Source organism: Chiloscyllium plagiosum, chromosome 10 (assembly GCF_004010195.1).
Source record: "Chiloscyllium plagiosum isolate BGI_BamShark_2017 chromosome 10, ASM401019v2, whole genome shotgun sequence".
Taxonomy (NCBI): domain Eukaryota; kingdom Metazoa; phylum Chordata; class Chondrichthyes; order Orectolobiformes; family Hemiscylliidae; genus Chiloscyllium; species Chiloscyllium plagiosum.
In genome coordinates, this window is record NC_057719.1 from 87,762,154 (window position 1) to 87,768,921 (window position 6,768).

The 6,768-nt window shown below is 41.6% G+C and overlaps 1 protein-coding gene across 3 annotated transcripts in view; it reads right to left on the reverse strand.

The window, feature by feature from the left end:
- The window catches only part of LOC122553871 (1-phosphatidylinositol 4,5-bisphosphate phosphodiesterase beta-2-like), a 127,806-nt gene that overhangs the window by 101,256 nt on the left and 19,782 nt on the right, over positions 1-6,768 (reverse strand). The gene's annotated exons all lie outside the window — the stretch shown is intronic.

Sequence of the window (6,768 nt, forward strand, 5' to 3'; positions counted from 1 at the left end):
GAGTGTCTGTAGGGGGCAGTCACATTGAGCTGGGATCTCTGATCCTCACAGCGGTTTGAACACTCAGTCCATGATCTGGAAAAACTTCCTGAAGTTCGGAGCTGTGGGAGGAAATCAGCCACAGCTCATTTGCCTGTGAGTTCCTTCCTGTGTTCTGGTTTGTCGGCCAGCTTTGATTGTCTAACTAAAGGTGAATCACTAAATTCAAATGAGGCAGGCTCAGAAACACGTTCACGGAGATCTTGCAGTCAACACACCTCCCTTCGACAATGACAACAACACATCCCACATCATGGATTCGGAATCAGCATAGAGCAGGGTGACCTTCACAGGTCCATTGTGAACATTCCTCACCACGTTGTCACGGCAATGTTCAGTGAGAACTCCAATTGTTTCCCCCTTACCTTACTGTCATCTGGCATATGATATTTAAGTTAAATCTTAATTTACACATTTTTTAAAATCATTCACAAGATTTGAATGGGTATATGAATAGGAAGGGTTTAGAGGGATATGGGCCAAGCGCTGGCAAATGGGACTAAATTAGGTTAGGATTATCTGGTCGACATGGACAAGTTGGACCTAAGGGTCTGTTTCCATGCTGTACATCTCTATGACTCTATTTAGGAGTCACTGGCTACACCCAGCATTTATTGCCCATCCCAGGGGATAGTTAAGAGTCAACCACATTGCTGTGGGCTTGGAGTCACATGTAGGCCAGACCAGGTAAGGTTGGCAGATTTCCTTCACTAAAGGTCATGAGTGAATTCGATGGGGTTTTACAACAAATGATAATGATTAAATGGCTGTCATTAGATTAGCTTTTAATTGCTGAATATATTGATTGAAAATTGCACCATTCAATATAATCGGCAATGAAAAGGTAATCTAATGACAGTCAGGTAACCATTATCAATTTAACCCATGTTCCCCTGAGCATTGGGCAGGCTCTCTGGATTACTAGTCCAATGATAATGCAACTCAGCCACCACTCCCTTTGGGTATTCCCCTAGTTGTACCTTTTCCATGTAGCAGGATCCAATGTACAGACTCTTTTGGGATGTTTCTGTATCTGAGTTTGGACATCCTATGGAACAAGCTCCCATACTCGGCTAGATAGTGAATACTGGTTTGTGGGAATCCTCCACACAGAGTTTCAAGTAAAGACCAATACTCCATTTGCCTCCACTATTATCCTTGGATCTTGAATGCTAGCTTCTTGTGGTTCATGGGCGAGGACATCCAAATCCCTCTGTCCTGTAGCTTTCCGCAGTCTTTCTCCATTTAAGTAATATTCAGCTCCTCTGTTCTTCCTGCCAAAGTGCATAACCTCACATTTCCCTACATTGTATTCTAACTGCCGAGTTTTTGCCCACTCATTTAACCTGTCTGTACCCCTCTGCAGACTTTGTGTCAACCTCACCACCTGCCTTCATGCCTATTTATGACATATGTAAATTTGTCTAAGTCATTAGACTATATTGTAAATATATGTGGCCCAGCACTGAACCCTAAGCACTTCACTAGTTACAAGTTGCCATCCTGATAATACTCCATTTTCATCCCAACACTCTTTCTTCTATGAGCTAGCCAATCCCCTATCTATGCTAATGTACCATCTCCAAAATCACAGGCTCTTATTAAGCAGCCTAATGTGTGGTACCTTATCAAATGTCTTTTGGAAATATATTGCATTCATTGTTTCCCCTTTATCTACCATACTTGTTACATCCTCAAGGTACTGTAATAAATTAGTCAGGCATGATTTTCCATCTTGACATTATGTGGACTGTACTTGATTATATCATGTAATTCTAAATGCTCTGCTATTACATCCTCTGTAATACACTCTAACATTTTCCTAATAAGCTGACTTAACTATAGTTACCAGTTTATTGTCTCCTTTCTTTTTCAAATAAAGGTGTAGCATTGCCAGTTTTTTAATCCTCTGGGATTTTTCCAGAAGCTAAGAATTCTTGGAACATGACTACCAGTATATCCACTCTCTATAGCTACTTTCTTTAATATCCTAGAATGCATCCCATCAGAGCCATTAGTTTCCTTAGTTCAGTTTGTCTCTTGATGGTTATTGTGTTTATTTTCTTCACTCAACCCCTCTTCCTTGTGAACAGAGTTTATTGACTATCAGACACACAGCTCATTCCACACTACCAATTCCACTTTATATTTATACAACAGCTTCACTAATTAATTATCCCCGTCTACAGCCTAACTTCTGCTGTACTGAACAATCCTTCATCTTCGCTTTTAAATAAAACTTCTAAAATCAAACAAATAGAAGCCATAGAAAAATAATCAAAATATTTTTGTCATATTCTGCATCTTATAACATAACTTTGAATACTTACCCTTCTTTCTAGAAACAAAAAAGTTACAACAGTTTTAGTCACGAAACAATCTGAACAGAAAAACAAACTTACTTTATTTTCTTACAACTCCTCATACCAGAAGACAACCTTCTTTGAGTATTTCAAATAATTTATTTGCAGAACCACCTTTCTTGTAAAACAGCTGTTGACTTACATCTCTCTCTTTTTAACTCACAAAAACCTTTATTTAATGAGAAGGTTTAGGAACTCCAGGTTAAGATTTCCAATATTGTTTCAAACTTTATGTTCTTCCCCAAACTCATCTGTAGAAACCATTTCCTTCACTAGACACAGGAGCTGTGCATGGTGACACTGTGATTGGTCAAGATCTTCCTTTCAGGCCTTTAGAAACAAAGTAGCCAATGGTGTGTCAATATGGGGCTCAGTGAGCCGTGTAAAAGTAGTTCAGGCCCTGGCCTAGTTCCTAGATAAGTATCCTGATGCCCAACACTATTGCCAGCTCCAACCGCGCCTGGATTGACTTTAATGTTGGGTAAAATACAATGTGTTTCCCACCGTGGTACCTCTTATAGTTGAAGTAATGCTCAGCAATTTGCTCGTTCCATTGCAGTTTTGCCTTGTAATCTTACAGAATCTCATGATATCTGTGTCCTACAATCGGCTCTGCTGTTCCTCCAAGGATACCATAATCCACACTACAGACGTTCATTCCCAAGAAAATCTTATTTTTAGATTCATAGATTCACACAGTGCAGAAAAGGCCTTTCAGCCCATCAAGTCAGCACCGACGTTAACTACCACTGAAAGTGCACTAATCCCAATTTCCTGCACTTGTCCCATATCCTTGAATGTTATGATATTTGAAGTGCACATCCAAATATTTTTTTAAAGGTTGTAAGGATTCTGGCCTCCACAATCTTCCCAGGCAGTGCATTCCAGATTCCCACCATCCATTGAGTGAAAACTCCCCTCTGAATTTTCCACCCCTTATCCAAAAACTATGTCCTCTCATGATTGACCCCACAACCAAGGGGAACGGCTACTCTCTATTCACTCTGTCCATACCCCTCAGAATCTGATACACCTCAATCATGTCCAGGTTCAGTCTTCTCTGCTCTAAAGAAAACAACCCAAGCCTATCTAAACTCTTGTCACAGCTCAATTTTTCCATCCTGGTGAACTTCCTCTGTACCCCAGCTAATGCTATCACATCCCTCCTGCCATTTCTCCAAACCATATCTGGGTCCAATTTCTGAACACAGGCTTGTATCCACGGGATGGGGGATTTGGGGCCAGGTCGATGTTGGTTCAAAAGGTCATACATCATGAGACTGAATCGGTTCTCTACATGAGCCAACTTCTCAAAACCCTGCTTCCCAAACATTCCCGGCTGGTTGATCCCTGGAGAGATGGCTGAGGGAATGACCAACACAACTTTCAGCTCAGCTTCCCACATAGCATTGGTCAAGTACTGGATTCTCGTTATGTAGTGGATCATCTGGAATGAGCTCTTTGCGTTTCTGACCACCAAGTTGACTCCATGCCTCCAATACAAAGCCATTAATGTACTCAGCCTTCGCAGGCTGTCCTAACACTTCCAACATCTCTGAAGACTTGCATCTTCTCACTTGGTTTTGAGCATCTGGTTTCTTGTTAACATTTCCTTTGTCTCATCAAGGTCAGACCTCAACCTTTCTTCAGCAATGCCTTCTGTCAAATATACATTGTCTCAAAGATAGAACATTAACTTCTATGGGTTAATATTTCTCAGATAGCACTATGATTTTTTTTTAGATTAGATTACTTACAGTGTGGAAACAGGCCCTTCGGCCCAACAAGTCCACACCGCCCCGCCGAAGCGCAACCCACCCATACCCCTACATTTACCCCTTACCTAACACTACGGGCAATTTAGCATGGCCAATTCACCTGACCTGGCCAATTCTAACATTTCTTTCTGAATGTTAGACAAGCATACTGCCATAACTATTACTTCCACTATTTCCAGTGTTTCAGCAGCTAAGGCACTTTTGACAACCCTATTTATTTTCTTTGCTTTTCCCAGGTCATATTTATTATTCTTTTCTACCAAGAATATGATAAATTTTGATATGCTAGAATATCTATTAGGAGATCTGCATGTGGATTACCACCAAAAAGGATTCACTTCATATTGTGTATAGTTCTGGTCGCCATATTTCGGGAAGGATGGGGAAGCATTGGAAAAGGTGCAGAGGAGATTTACCAGGATGTTGCCTGGCCTGGAGGGAATGTCTTATGAGGAAAGGCTGAGAGACTTCGGTCTGTTCTCATTGGAAAGAAGAAGGCTAAGGGGAGATTTGATAGAGACATACAAGATGATCAGAGGATTAGATAGGGTAGACACTGAAAGTCTTTTTCCTAGGATGATGAAGTCAGCTTGTACGAGGGGGCATAGCTACAAATTGAGGAGTGATAGATTTAGGACAGATGTCAGAGGCATGTTCTTTACGCAGAGAGTGGTAAAGGCATGGAATGCCCTACCTGCTAATGTAGTCAACTCAGCCACATTAGGGAGATTCAAACAATCCTTGGATAAGCACATGAATGATTTTGGGATAGTGTAAGGGGACGAGCTGAGAACAGTTCACAGGTTGGCGCAACATCGAGGGCCGAAGAGCCTGTTCTGTGCTGTATTGTTCTATGTTCTATATCTTCTGGGTCACCCAAAGATAGAAACTTGAGTGTGTGTTTTTCTAAATTTAATTCCCTTAACATTTTCTTAGCTCTGTAGATTTTTCTCAACAGTAGACTTTCCCTTTGTCTGTTTTGAAGTAAAGTCATCTCTCTCTGAGGATTTGGCCTGATTTATCAGGAAGGGGTTAACACTTTTCAAGAAGGATTATTGATCCAGAGTCACTCTCAGTTTATTCAGCTCAATATTCAAGCCAATATTTTCAACATATTCTGAGATAGAATGGGCATTTTTCGCAGTGATTAATTGTGACTGCTTTAAACCCTGATCAGATCATTTCTCTCGATAAAAGGCACAAAAAATGCATGGATCTAAGTCTGTCACTTTTGGACCTGAAAAGTACCCAGTCTATCTCAGAACAGCAAAGTATCTCAAAAGGTTGAGTAACAATGTCCCCCTTGAATTGGCATTCTTGGAAATTGTCCTGATGAGTACAAGGTGAAACATTTTTCAGTAATGCATCATTCAAGTTTCATAGAACCTGCCCACAGAACATCATTGAAGTGGGTAAGGAGAAATCCTGTTAATTTCTCACTGTGACACCAGTGGATTATTGCTGGAATCAGATTCTGGATTAGTGCTGCTGGAAGAGCACAGCAGTTCAGGCAGCATCCGAGGAGCAGTAAAATCGACGTTTCGGGCAAAAGCCCTTCATCAGGAATACAGGCAGTTGGGCCGAAGGGCCTGTTTCCACACTGTAAGTAATCTAATCTAATCTAATCTAATCCTTTCAAGAGGATTCGCAGTAGGGTTAAAATCAACGAGGTAAAAACAATGGAAGAGCACAGCAGTTCAGGCAGCATCCGAGGAGCATCCCACCCTCCTCTCACTTATCTCTCCACCCTTCAGGCTCTCTGCCTGTATTCCTGACGAAGGGCTTTTGCCCGAAACGTCGATTTTACTGCTCCTCAGATGCTGCTTGAACTGCTGTGCTCTTCCAGCAGCACTAATCCAGAATCTGGTTTCCAGCATCTGCAGTCATTGTTTTTACCTATTGCTGGAATCATAAAATCATAGAGTCATACAGCATGGAAACAGACCCTTCGATGCAACTCATCCATGTCGATCAAGTTTCCATCACAGAACTAATCCCACTTGCCTGCATTGACCTATATACTTCCAAACCTTTCCTACCCATGTACCTGTCCAAATGCCTTTTAAATATTGTAATTGTACCTACCTCTACCACTTCCTCTGACAGTTCATTCTGTACATCCACCACCTTCTGCGTGCAAACGTTGCCCCTTAGGTCCCTCTTAAATCTTTCCCCTCTCGCCTTAAACCTATGCCCCCTAGTTTTGGACTCCCCTGCCCTGCCTCTCATGATTTAATAAACCTCTACAAGGATACCCCACACCATCCAATGCTTCAGGGAGAATAATTCCTATTCAGCCTCTCCCTATAGCTCAAATCCTCCAATCCAGGCAACATCCTTGTAAATCTTTCAAGTTTAACAACATATTTCCTGTAGCAGGGCACCTAGAATTGAACACGGTATTCCAAAAGTGGGCTAGCCACAACATGACCTCCCAACTCTTATACTCAATGCACTGACCAATAAAGGCCAGTGTGTGAAACGCTTTCTTCACCCCTCTTATCTACCTGAGACTACTTTCAAGGAACTGTGAACCTGAACCACAAAGTTTCTTTGTTCAGCAACACTCCCCAGGACTCTGCCAATAA